The sequence below is a fragment of the Hevea brasiliensis genome, chromosome 12 (genome assembly GCF_030052815.1).
Source record: "Hevea brasiliensis isolate MT/VB/25A 57/8 chromosome 12, ASM3005281v1, whole genome shotgun sequence".
NCBI classification, from domain to species: domain Eukaryota; kingdom Viridiplantae; phylum Streptophyta; class Magnoliopsida; order Malpighiales; family Euphorbiaceae; genus Hevea; species Hevea brasiliensis.
This window is the reverse complement of record NC_079504.1, coordinates 14,309,242-14,322,764: the sequence shown is the minus strand read 5'-3', so window position 1 is coordinate 14,322,764 and position 13,523 is coordinate 14,309,242. Positions and strand designations below refer to the sequence as shown.

At 39.2% G+C, this 13,523-nt stretch overlaps 1 non-coding gene across 1 annotated transcript; it reads right to left on the bottom strand.

Moving 5' to 3' along the window:
* Window positions 1-2,280: 2,280 nt before the first annotated feature.
* LOC131171631 (small nucleolar RNA R71) lies at window positions 2,281-2,387 on the bottom strand. The gene has a single exon (XR_009142290.1). It is a non-coding gene; the product is annotated as a small nucleolar RNA R71 (small nucleolar RNA).
* Window positions 2,388-13,523: the final 11,136 nt, after the last annotated feature.

Here is a 13,523-nt window from a genome sequence, read left to right as displayed (position 1 = left end):
TTTTAATAGGTTTTTATGGCAAATTAAGGGTCAATGAGTGCATTAGGAAGTGATTTGAAGAAATTTGGAGTTCCCTAAGCGTGGAGGAAAAGTTGAAAAAATCAAGCCTTGAAAGATCAAGTCAGCCGAAATTTGCTTGAGACTTTGCTTATGATGCTGCTCAGGGTATGTCATATTGCTTAACCTTAAGCCCAGGCGAGCCGCAAGTCAAGCACAGCTTAAATCCTACACATTCAAGCTTTCATCCCAAAACCTGTCGAGAATTGCTTAAGATCCTGCTTAGGGTAAGCAGTAGTGCTTAAACTGTAACACAGGTCAAGCTGAAAGTCAAGCATGAGCAGAAAAACTCATTTTATTCCAAACTTGCCGAGATTTGCTAAGGTATGCTTAACCTTAAGCAGACATTGCAACCACAGCCCGAAAATTGCTGAAGAAGCTGCTTACGGTAAGCAGCACCCTAAGCAGACTGCCCAAAATGTGAATAACTCTGCTGACTTGGATATTTCTAAACCTCATTTTCCTATCCACTCCTTCGCTCTTATCTATTTTTAGGGCAACTTTTGGGATTATATAAAAGGATCATTTTTTAGTTTTTGCCACAAGAGGAAAGAATAAGAAAAAAAAAGGAAAGAAAATTTACAAATATAGAGAGGGAGGAGGACGCCATCATCTCTGAGGAAGAGAAGCTACTGCAACCATCTCTGGAAGCTCCAGAGGAAGCTCCAGAAATCAGAGTTTTGGGTTCTTCTACCTGGGTTTTCCTATTTTTAGTCCTCTTATCATGTTTTCCTTTACTTTTTCATCAATTTTTCTTGTAAATACCAATATGAGTGAGTAAACTCTCTGGATTTTGAGAGTTAGAAAACATGTTTTAGATTAGTTTGTGGATTTGGACTAGTTATTTCCATATTTTATATAAATATGAGTTTTGATTCCTTCCTTGTATGTTTGATTTACTTGCCTAATATTGGTACCCATTGGGTATTGTGTTAATCTTTGATTGAAGGACTGAAATGTGAAGATCATTGATAGATAATCAAGGATTGAAACTTAAAATCACCTAGATTTAGAAATAAACTAGGGCTTTAAGAGGAATTAACGATTGGTTATAAAACTTAATGGGTTTTAAATTAATCAAATATCGTACGGAAGTAGTTTTAGTTATTTTAAAACACACTTTGGTTTGCTTGAAAAAGATATCAAAGGAATTTAGAATCAATCACCTTCAAACTCTATTTTCCCTTAAAATTGGAATACCCAAGATAAATCCCAATTAATTTATACATAAACCCCCAACTCTGGAATCATTTTTATCATAATTAGACTTTGATTCAAATTTCCTGTTATTAATTTAGTTCAATTGCACCTAGATTTAGAATTTATTTGCTTGCTCTTTACCGATTCTAATTAGATTTATTAATTTACTTTGCTTATTTACATTCACTATTTATTCATCAATCATAAGCCCAACTAATTGTTACATTCATAGTTTGGTACTCAAATGGCAAATCCTCGTGGGAACAATACTTGACTTATTACTTTATTAATTGGTACGACCTGTATACTTGCGGATTACACTGCAATAAGTTTTTGGCATCGTTGCCGAGGATTTGATTTTTGTTTGATATTGAACGATTGTTTGTCTGGTTAATTTGAGTATTTTATTTTTAATTTCTTCTACCATTTTACTTTGAGAATTTGTTTATTTTGTTTTTCAAGTACTTTTATTTTATGAGAAGTACAAAAAGTGAAGAAATCAATTTATTCTTTGATCCAGAAATAAAAAAGACAGTAAGAGCTTTAAGAGCAGAAGCTAAGAGGAGAAAAGCTTAATTTAAAGCTCAACAACAATAAGAAAGAGCACAAGAACAAGAGCAAGAGCAACCACAAGAAGAAATGGCCAACAACAATAATAATCATTCTGTGAAGGATCATGCCTATCCTAACATTGGGGATTTCATGCCAAGTATCACAAGACTAAGAGTGGAAGCCAATAATTTTGAATTGAAGCCTGCACTGTGTCAGATGGTATAACAATCACAATTTGGGGGAAGTCCAAGTGAAAGTCCACATGTTCATCTAGCACACTTTCTTGAGATTAGTGATATATTATAGATAAATGGAGTTTCTGATGATGCAATTCAACTCAGATTATTCCCTTTCTCTTTGAAGGACCGAGCTAGAGAGTGGTTACATTCTTTGCCATCGAGTTCTGTCACAACATGGAATGAACTTTCTGAAGCATTTTTAGCTCAATATTTTCCACCAAGCAAGATAGCTAAGCTAAGAAATGAGCTGACTTCTTTCAAACCTAGAGATGATGAGAGCTTGTATGAAGCATGGGAGAGGTACAAGGATCTACAAAGGAGATGTCCACATCATGGGATTCCTAAGTGGATGCTTGTTCAACACTTTTACAATAGAGTTTCACCAGCTATTAGAAATACAATTGATGCATCTTCTGGAGGTGATCTTATAGAGAAATCTGAAGATGAAGCTTTTTTTGCTCTAGATAAAATTGCTTATAACAACTACCAGTGGAGTTATGAGAGGAATGAGATCAAGAAACCAGCTGGTATGTTTGAGCTTGATGCCATGAATATGATTAATGCTAAGTTTGAGGCTTTGACAAGGAAGATGGACAAGCTAAGTATGAAAGTAGATTCTTCAGTTGGAGGTTCAAGTAACTCAGTAGATGTTGGAGCTGCAAATGTCAACTGTGCAACTAATTTTCTTGCATTTGTTCAAGAATTTTCAAGTGAGCAAGTCGATTACATGGGAAACTACAATCAAAGACCAGGCAGTAACCCATTTTCTACAACTTATGATCCAGCATGAAGAAACCACCCTAATTTCTCTTGGGGAGGTAGACAAGGACAACAGTAGAATTTTCAATAACTTTTTGGGTATCAACAACATCAGAATTTTCAGCAGAATAGAGGTCCTCCTCCTGGAATGCCTAAACCTCAAAATGCACCTGCTCTACCAAAACCACAACAACCTCCACCACAACAAGCACAACTCGACAAGACAGCTAGATTGGAAGCCATGATTGAGACTCTATTAGTGAGCCATTAAAGTCAATAAGAAATGATTTCTCAATTAGCATCTAAAGTGGATCAAATGGCAACACACAATAAGATGTTGGAGAACCAAATAGCTCAACAAGCTAGCTCTTTAAACAATAAAGCATTTAGGAAGCTTCCTAGCCAACCAGAAAATTCAAGGGAGCATTGCAAGGCTATTACATTGAGAAGTGGAAAAATATTGGAGAGTGGAGATAAAAAGATTGAAGAGAAAGTTAAAGAGGAGAAAAATAGAGAAGGAGATGAAAAAGCTGAAGTTGATGTTAGAGTTGAAGTTGAGAAAGAGAGTTCAGTAAAAGAAAAAAGAAGTAAAGAAAGAGAGAGAGAAGAGAAAGAACCTAAATATGTAGCACCTAAAGCCTACATGCCACCTTTACCATTCCCGCAAAGGTTCCAGAAAGCAAAGTTGCATAAACAATTTGGGAAGTTTTTGGAGGTATTGAAGTCTTTGCATGTGACTATTCCTTTCACTGATGCCTTAGCACAAATGCCCTCATATGCTAAATTTTTGAAGGAGATTTTATCTAACAAGAAGAAGTTGGAAGAGTATGAAACTGTAGCTTTTACAGAAGAAAGCAGTGTTATCTTGCAAAATAAGCTTCCACCCAAACTGAAGGATCCTGGTAGTTTTTCCATACCATGTCACATTGGAGATATCTGTAACACCCTCCTGGTAGCAACTCCGTACATTCTACTGTTCCGGTGACCAGTGTCGGTCCGGACAGCTAGAACGTCCGGAAAAATATTTAAACTAAAGTGAGGAACCATAATTAACTCAAATATTAATAAGAAAAAATTAGAAAAAAATTTTAGAAATAAAATACAACCAAGTTAAATGAGCCGGTGCCCAAGCAATGGGTAACCCAGAGGGAAGTTGCGGTTCTCGCAACAAGGGGCCCTAAACCCGGGGAAAAATTTATAAAATAATTTTTGGGACTCCAGAGAAGGGTCATTGAGGTTCCTATGGCATTGGAATGCCAAGAAAATATTTAGAAAAAATTTTCAATCGGTACAGACAATTTTGACCCGTTAAGCCAAACGGAGGGCATTTTGGTCATTTCGCCTTCAGAGACGATTTTTGGCCGACTTGTCCAGTTAAGTAAATAATTATCATGATCTAAAATATGAATAAATATTGTTGAAAATTGAATTGGAAATGAGTAGAAAAGAAAAGAAAAGAAAAATGAAAGAAATTAAGAATAATGACATCACATGATGTCATTAACATACCCCCAACCAATCAAAATTTAACAAGCCTTCTTAAATCACTTAAAAGAGTCAAAATGGACAAAAAATATTCTGATCTTCTTCTTCTTCTTCAGCCAGCCAAAAATCCCCTCCCTTTTCCTCCATAGCTCTTATTCTCTTATACCTTAAAACCTTTGATTTCTCACCCCAAAATCTATAAAGTCATTCACTAAAATTTGTCACTCAACCTTGCTAGAGTGTTTGGCAGCCAAGAAAACAAAAGAAAGTGAAGAAATTACAAGAGAAAATTCTGCCCTACTAAGGTTAGTGCCTATTTGTACATATATCTCTCTTATTCCATGTTAGAGACTTAAAATGAGTAAGAATTTGTAAATTAAATGAATAAAATTTATGTGTATGTACACCATGGATTTTGGCAGCCCTAAGGAAGGGATGAGATTGATTGTTTTTGATGGACTTAGAGTGGACTAGAGATCATGTTTAAAATATATATATATATATATATATATATATATATATATATATATATATATATATATATATATATATATATATATGTGGATAATGAATTAGTGAGTTAACTAAGGTATCTTGTGTAAATTTGAAATGAGAATTAGGGTTTTGGAGAGAAACTTGGACTTTGCTTATGTAATGGTGAAAGAACATTCTAATGGTCAATTAGTGACCATTTTAGGTAAGTTGACCATAATTTGGAGTGAATTATAGCATTACAAACTGATTTGATGTGGCTGCCTAGTGAGAGCAGTAGGTGTGGCTGTGAGTCCAGCCTGTTTGGACAGCCACAACTTGGGCTGTGTAGGTTCAATTGGTATTTGGCCAATTGGACATGAAACTAGACACATAATGGCACAATTTTGGTGAAGAAACCATGCCCAAAAGACCAAAGCAAGTGGACCAAAAACTGGCCCCAATCCGGATGTCTTGCAACCAGATTCTGCAGAATGACCAAATGAACAGTAATTGTTCATTTGGCCATAACTCATTGTAGAATGGCCCAATTGACCTGAAATTTTTACAGCAACAAGTTAAGATATAGACAAAAAACTTTCATGAAGAAACCTACCCCAAATTATGACCAGAACCTATCCAACAAGGCAGTTACAGTTACTATTCACTGCACTGTAGATATGGTCAGTTCTGCAATTTTTCAATCCGGCCAGCTGTGGTTTTTGGACCATAACTGGAGTTACAAAACTCCAAATGAAGTGATTCAAAAAAGGAAATTCAACTAGACAAAATAAGGAACAACTTTTATGTTTATCACTTTCTCAAATTCCCATTGCAACAGTAACTAATGGAACAGTAAAGTTAGGGTACAAAAACTGAAAATTCTGCTCCCTTAGTTTTAAGCTTAGGAATGGTATTGGTGATTAATTCCAACAAGTTTTGAATGCAAAATGTGATAAATTGGGAGTGTTAAAACCAATGTACCTATTTTCTATGCAAAAGTCAACATTTTTGTTGACTAGTGAAGTGAATAGTGACACTAAAACTTGAAATTCAAAAATTGAAGAATTCAAAAGTATCAAATGCCCTAGTATACCTAACGAGATTGGTTTGGATAGTTTGGCATGCCAATAGGGTTCAGTTAGCAGTACTGCACATGGCATTATGCCATTCTGTGATTTCATGGCTTTTAGCCATTCTGACATTGTGTTGATATTTGGCCTTGTGCCTATTGTCATTACAGCTTATTAGCTGATCTGTTGCACATCGGGAGACACATATGTGACCGATGGTGTGACGGCCCGAGGTACTTGATACCCAGTTCCAGTTTACCCGTTTATCCAGTCCAGTCGTCTAGTGTAGGTTACTTGGGCAACCAAAAAATGAAAGTGGATAAATTTAACAAAATAATGAATATAACAAGTACAAAACAAGTAAGACATCGATACATTCAATACATATTTATTTTCTGTTATTTCCTTTTATTTTATTATTGCACCACTAAGCATTATTGCTTAGCGCGTTGCTTTTGCCATGCGTAGGTTCTGGAGATACTGACCGAGAGCCCAGTAGACCACAGACTGGGTGAGACCTCCTTCAGCTTTGCATAGTGTCCGTGTCACCTCACCATCTGCAGTGCATTGGTAGGACACTAGGTTTCATTTTGGTATTTTGTAATTAACTTTTATTTCCTTTTGTATAATTGAAACTTATGTAATGTATTTTGATGTTCATGTAAATAATGAAAATTGTGGTTATGAATGGAAAATTTTGAGTATTTATTTATTGCTTACATATGAGTACCATGAGAAATGCTGTTGAAAAATATTGAGATTTTGATGATATTGGAGTTTGAGAATGATTGAATATGGCTATTGGAAGTGTTTTTCACAGGTTCCGAAGAACTGTTTTCTCCATTTTTAGCCGGTACTCTGCTGGATTTTCTATAAAATTTTCGGAACCTCAAATAAATTATGATTTCAATAAATGACTTAAATGAATTATATTTCACAAGTTATATTCAAAACTATGATAAAAATTAATTAAGATAAAATAGAGTGTTCCGGTACACTGTGTGACATAACTTACTCGGATATACTGTAGACGGGTAAGGGGTGTCACATTTAGTGGTATCAGAGCACGGTTTAGGCGTTTCTGGGCCTAGATTGAGTCCATACCATGCATTGCATTTGTAAGAGTCGAGGTGACACTAATGCAGATCTGTTTGACTTTCTTATTTTGAATAGGATATGGACCCTACATCACAGAGAGCAGTTGAGGAGGAAGTGGAGAGTCATGCTCCACCTGCAGCAGCTGAGACTGGGGGTATGGGAGAACCTGCTCCGCCAACTCAAGCAGAGCCTGCTCAGCCTCCACAGGCCATGTTCCAGCAAATGGCCGAATTCTTCAGACAAATGGCCGGGGTAATGCCAGCACCACCACCACCACCTCCACAACCAAAATCACATCTAGAAAAATTGAGAAAGTTTGGAGCAGTGGACTTCTTTGGCAAGAGAGAAGATGATTCTGTTGCAGCCGAGAATTGGTTGAATAGAACAGGCAGAGTTTTAAAACAACTCCACTGCACCCCAGAGCAAAATTTAGAGGCTGCTGTATCTCTGTTGCAAGATGATGCATATGAATGGTGGGACACGGTATCCAGTGAAGTGCAGCCAGAAGTTATAACTTGGGACTTCTTCCTCTCTGAATTTAAGAAGAAATATGTGGGTAGTGTATACCTGGAAGAGAGAAGAAGAGAGTTCATTAATCGAGGCGAGACAGTGTCGGTGGTGAGTATGAGAAGGAATTCGTCAGATTGAGCCGCTATGGAAGGGAGATAGTCCCTAATGAGGCCGAAAGGTATAAGAGATTTGAAGAAGGATTAAATGACAATTTAAAGATCATGATCACTGCCTTGGGAATCACAGACTTCACCAAGTTAGTGGAAGCTGCTATAAAGGTTGAAAAGGTTAGAATAAGTGAGCCGACCAGAAGAGAGAGACAGCAGAAGAGGGGCCCAGGTCAGCCTAGTTCATCTCCTGCATTTGGGAAAAAGTTCAAGGGTCCACCTGCACAGAGTTTAGGTCAACCACAAGGTTAGGGTCAGTCTCAAGGGCCCAGGCCACAGTTTACCCCTAGGAGAGGTCAGTCCACACCATCAGTGGGCAGCTCTCCAGGGATGGGGTTCAGGGGACCAGCCCCAGCATCTTCTGCATGTCCACATTGTTTGAAATGGCATAAGGAGAGTGTTGGAGAGTGGCGGTGCCTGCTAAGGTGTGGGTCAACAGAGCATCGGTTGAAGAAGCGTCCACGCAGAACTACTACAAATGCTCCAACACAAGCGCATGCACTGCTCTTGCACCACAAAGGGGTAGGAAATCGGCAAATTTGATGCGGTGGGACCATCACAGAGGCTCGCATCCGAGCGGCAGAGAGGCGATAATGGACCACCTGCGAGCTTATGCCATGAGAGCTCGGGAGGAGCAAGATGCCCTGGGCGTCATCGAGTGCGTTCTCCCTCTACAATACATCTGCATGCATTGGTGGATCCAGATCCACTCATTCATACATCTGCATCAACTTACCCGTAGAAAGGGGATCTTTGGTAGGGAGAGTGACCAAGACATTCTAGTCACTAATCCATTGGGCCACAGGTGGTAGTGAACAAAGTGTACAAGGGTTGCCCGTTAAGGATTCAGGGGTATGAATTCTTGGCAGACTTAAGTGAGTTGCCTTTCCATGAGTTTGACGTGATTTTGGGAATGGACTGGTTGTCACGTCATCAGGCACTGGTTGATTGTAAACTGAATAGAATTTATTTAAAAACTCATGTGGGTAATCAGATCACGATTGTGGGGAAAGGATGATTTCTTGTCGAGGTCATCTCGACCACGATTGCAAGAAGAATGGTGAGAAAAGTGTGAAGCCTACCTAGCACATGTGGTGGATACTAGGCTAAGCCAAACTGAGTGATATGCCCACGATAAGAGACTTCCCAGGTATTTCTGAAGAGTTGCACGGTTTGCCACGAGAAGGGAAGTTGAATTTGCTATTGTGACACTGCCGGGTACAGCACCCATTTCCATTGCTCCTTACAGGATGGCACCCACTGAATTGAGGGAGTTGAAAACTCAGTTGCAAGAGTTACTTGATAAGGGGTTTATACGCCCTAGTGTGTCATCATGGGGAGCTCCAGTGCTGTTTGAAAAGAAAAAGGATGGGACTTTGAGGTTATGCATCGATTACCGGCAGTTGAATAAAGTGACTGTGAAGAATAAATATCCGTTGCCTAGAATTGATGATTTGTTTGATCAGTTGAAGGGAGCAGGAGTATTTTCTAAGATTGATCTCGAATCGGTATCATCGATTGAGGGTGAAGGATGTAGATGTGCCAAAGATCGCATTCAGACCCGGTATGGGCATTATGAGTTTACGTGATGCCCTTTGGCCTAACAAATGCACCAGCGGCATTTATGGACCTTATGAACCGTATCTTCCATCCATACCTAGATCGGTTCGTAGTGGTCTTTATTGATGATATTCTGGTGTATTCCAAGGGAAGAACATGATGAGCATTTGAGGATTATTTTGCAAACCTTGAGAGAAAAGAAGCTGTATGCTAAGTTTTCCAAGTGTGACTTCTGGTTGAACGAGATTGCATTCCTTGGATACATAGTGTCAGCTGATGGGATTAGGGTGGATCCCAAGAAAATAGAAGCAGTGATGGAATGGAAGCCTCCCAGAAATACAACTGAGGTCAGAAGGTTCTTGGGGCTAGTTGGGTATTACAGGAGATTTGTGAAGGGATTTTCCTTAATAGCTGCTCCAATGACCAAGTTGTTACACAAGAATGTCAGATTTGACTGGAATGACAAGTGTCAGGCTAGTTTTGAGAAGTTGAAGGCTATGTTGACAGAGGCACCAGTGTTAACACAGCCAATGTCAGGAAAGGACTTTGTGGTCTACAGTAATGCCTCTCATAATGGGTTAGGGTGTGTATTGATGCAAGAGGGGAAGGTGGTCACTTATGCTTCCAGACAGCTAAGGCCACATGAACAGAATTACCCTACCCATGATCTAGAGCTTACAGCAATTATCTTCGCACTGAAGATATGGAGGCATTACTTATATGGTGAAAAGTGCTACATTTACACGGACCACAAAAGCCTAAAATACTTGCCAACCCAGAAGGAGCTCAACCTTAGACAGAGACGATGGATTGAGTTCCTGAAGGACTATGATTGTGTAATTGACTACCATCCTGGGAAGGCAAATGTAGTTGCTGATGCTTTAAGCAGAAAGTCCATCACAGCTTTGAGATCATTGAATGCCCGTCTATCTTTGGTTCGAGATGGAGCTATTTTGGCTGAGTTGCAAGTGAGGCCAAACTTGCTACAGATTTTAGATGGGCAAAAGGCAGATGAAAAGTTAATGGCTATTATGAGCAAAATCTCGGAGGGAAAAGCAAGCGACTATGAGGTGAAAGCGGATGGGTGTCTCAGACTACAAAGGAAGACTGTGTGTACGGATGATGGGGAATTGAAGGCGATATTCTAAAAGAGGCACACACCAGTGTATATGCTATGCACCCAGGAAGTACAAAGATGTATCATGATCTGAAGCTTCAGTATTGGTGGCCTGGTATGAAGAAGGACATAGCTGACTATGTGACTAAATGCTTGACATGTCAGTAAGTCAAGGCAGAACATCAAGTTCCATCAGGTTTGCTACAGCCGATATGCATACCTGAATGGAAATGGGATCGGGTCACCATGGATTTTGTAAGTGGTCTACCTCTCACCCAGAAGAAACATAATGCAGTATGGGTGATAGTGGATAGATTGTGAAGTCGACACACTTCTGCCCGATTAGGGTGACTACTCACTAGAGAAATTAGCAGAATTGTATATCAGTGAGATAGTGAGACTGCATGGAATTCCACTTTCCATCATATCCGATCGAGACCCAAGGTTTACATCGAGATTTTGGAAGAAGTTGCATGAATCCTTGGGTACACAACTTCACTTCAGCACAGCTTTCCATCCTCAAATGGATGGGCAATCAGAAAGAGTAATCAAGGTAAACAATTGAAACCAATTGACTTAATACAAATATTGAACTAAAATGATAATAATAACATGAAATATATGTCAGGTCCTTGAGGATATGCTGAGGAGTTGTGTCATTGAATTTGAGGGAAGTTGGGATAAATACCTCCCACTGGCAAAATTTGCATACAACAATAGCTACCAAGCTAGCATTCAAATGGCCCCATATGAAGCACTGTATGGGAGGAAATGTAGAACTCCAGTGTGCTGGACTGAATTAGGCGAAGACAAACTGGTAGGGCCAGACCTGGTAAAGCAAACTGAGGAGAAAGTAAAACTAATCAAAGCCAATCTAAAGGTTGCCTAGACAGACAGAAATCGTATGCCGACCTGAAGAGAAAAGAAATAGAATATGTGGTTGGCGACAAAGTGTTCCTCAAGGTGTCACCGTGGAAGAAGGTATTAAGGTTTGGAAGGAAAGGTAAGTTAAGCCCTAGGTTCATTGGCCCATATGAAGTCATTGAACGTGTGGGTCCAGTGGCCTATAGGCTAGCTTTACCACCAGAGCTGGACAAGATCCACAATGTGTTCCACGTGTCTATGCTAAGAAGATACTGCTCAGATCCTTCACATGTCATCTCCATGGAAGAAATTGAAGTACAACCAGATTTGACATATGAAGAAGAACCCATACGGATTCTGGCTCGGGAAGTGAAAGAATTGAGGAATAAGCAGATTCCACTGGTGAAAGTGCTTTGGAGGCACCACAACACCGAGGAGGCAACTTGGGAAAGTGAAGAGACAATGAGGCAATAGTTCCCTCAACTGTTTGCATCAGGTAAAATTTCGAGGACGAAATTTAAATTAGAGGGGAAGAGTTGTAACACCCTCCCGGTAGCAACTCCGTACATTCTACCTAACGAGATTGGTTTGGATAGTTTGGCATGCCAATAGGGTTCAGTTAGCAGTACTGCACATGGCATTATGCCATTCTGTGATTTCATGGCTTTTAGCCATTCTGACATTGTGTTGATATTTGGCCTTGTGCCTATTGTCATTACAGCTTATTAGCTGATCTGTTGCACACCGGGAGACACATATGTGACCGATGGTGTGACGGCCCGAGGTACTTGATACCCAGTGCCAGTTTACCCGTTTATCCAGTCCAGTCGTCTAGTGTAGGTTACTTGGGCAACCAAAAAATGAAAGTGGATAAATTTAACAAAATAATGAATATAACAAGTATAAAACAAGTAAGACATCGATACATTCAATACATATTTATTTTCTGTTATTTCCTTTTATTTTATTATTGCACCACTAAGCATTATTGCTTAGCTCGTTGCTTTTGCCACGTGTAGGTTCTGGAGATACTGACCGAGAGCCCAGTAGACCACAGACTGGGTGAGACCTCCTGCAGCTCTGCATAGTGTCCGTGTCACCTCACCATCTGCAGTGCATTGGTAGGACACTAGGTTTCATTTTGGTATTTTGTAATTAACTTTTATTTCCTTTTGTCTAATTGAAACTTATGTAATGTATTTTGATGTTCATGTAAATAATGAAAATTATGGTTATGAATGGAAAAATTTGAGTATTTATTTATTGCTTACATATGAGTACCATGAGAAATGTTGTTGAAAAATATTGAGATTTTGATGATATTGGAGTTTGAGAATGATTGAATATGGCTATTGGAAGTGTTTTTCACAAGTTCCGAAGAATTGTTTTCTCCATTTTTAGCCGGTACTCTACCGGATTTTCTATAAAATTTTCGGAACCTCAAATAAATTATGATTTCAATAAATGACTTAAATGAATTATATTTCACAAGTTATATTCAAAACTATGATAAAAATTAATTAAGATAAAATAGAGTGTTCCGGTACACTGTGTGACATAACTTACTCGGATATACTGTAGACGGGTAAGGGGTGTCACAATATTAGTATAGATAAGGCTTTATGTGATCTTGGAGCCAGCGTTAGTCTACTGCCATTGTCTATCTATGAGAAAATGAAGATTGGAGAAATGAAGCCTACCACCATTTCACTACAGTTAGCAAATAGGTTTATTAAATTTCCAATTAGGGTGATTGAGAATGTTCCTTTGAAAGTTAGAAAATTCTTCATACTGGTGGACTTTGTAGTATTAGAAATGGAGGAGGATGTACACATTCTGTAACGATCGGGAACCAGCCACTAGAGGAATTGTCCACTTTGGCCATAAGCCTCACGGTTTTGTCCCATAGGTGGAATGGAGAACTTCCCAGGAGGTCACCCATCCTAGGATTTCTCTCAAACGAGCACGTTTAACCCTGGAGTTCTTCCAACTCTCCAGGCCATTCCACCAAAAGGCGCCTCTGGTGATTAGTTCCCCCATCTTATATATCATTACCTTTGAGCCCAAGACCATCTCCGTGCTTTGCCGATGTGGGATTCGCCTAAGGGACCTTTCTCCCCCCCTTTCGGGACTCAGCGTCCTCGCTGAGGTTTGCCCCACCATCGCCCAAGAGGACACGCGAGCTGCTCTGATACCACTAAATGTAACACCCCTCACCCGACTACAGTGTAGCCGAGCGAAGTGTGTCACACTCGGTGCCGGAGCACCCTATCATGTCTTACTTTATTATTTTAATAATTTGATCTTGTTATATTTTTAATATCAATTATTTTTCGATGGAGAAACCAACGGAGTTTCCCCTATTTTATTA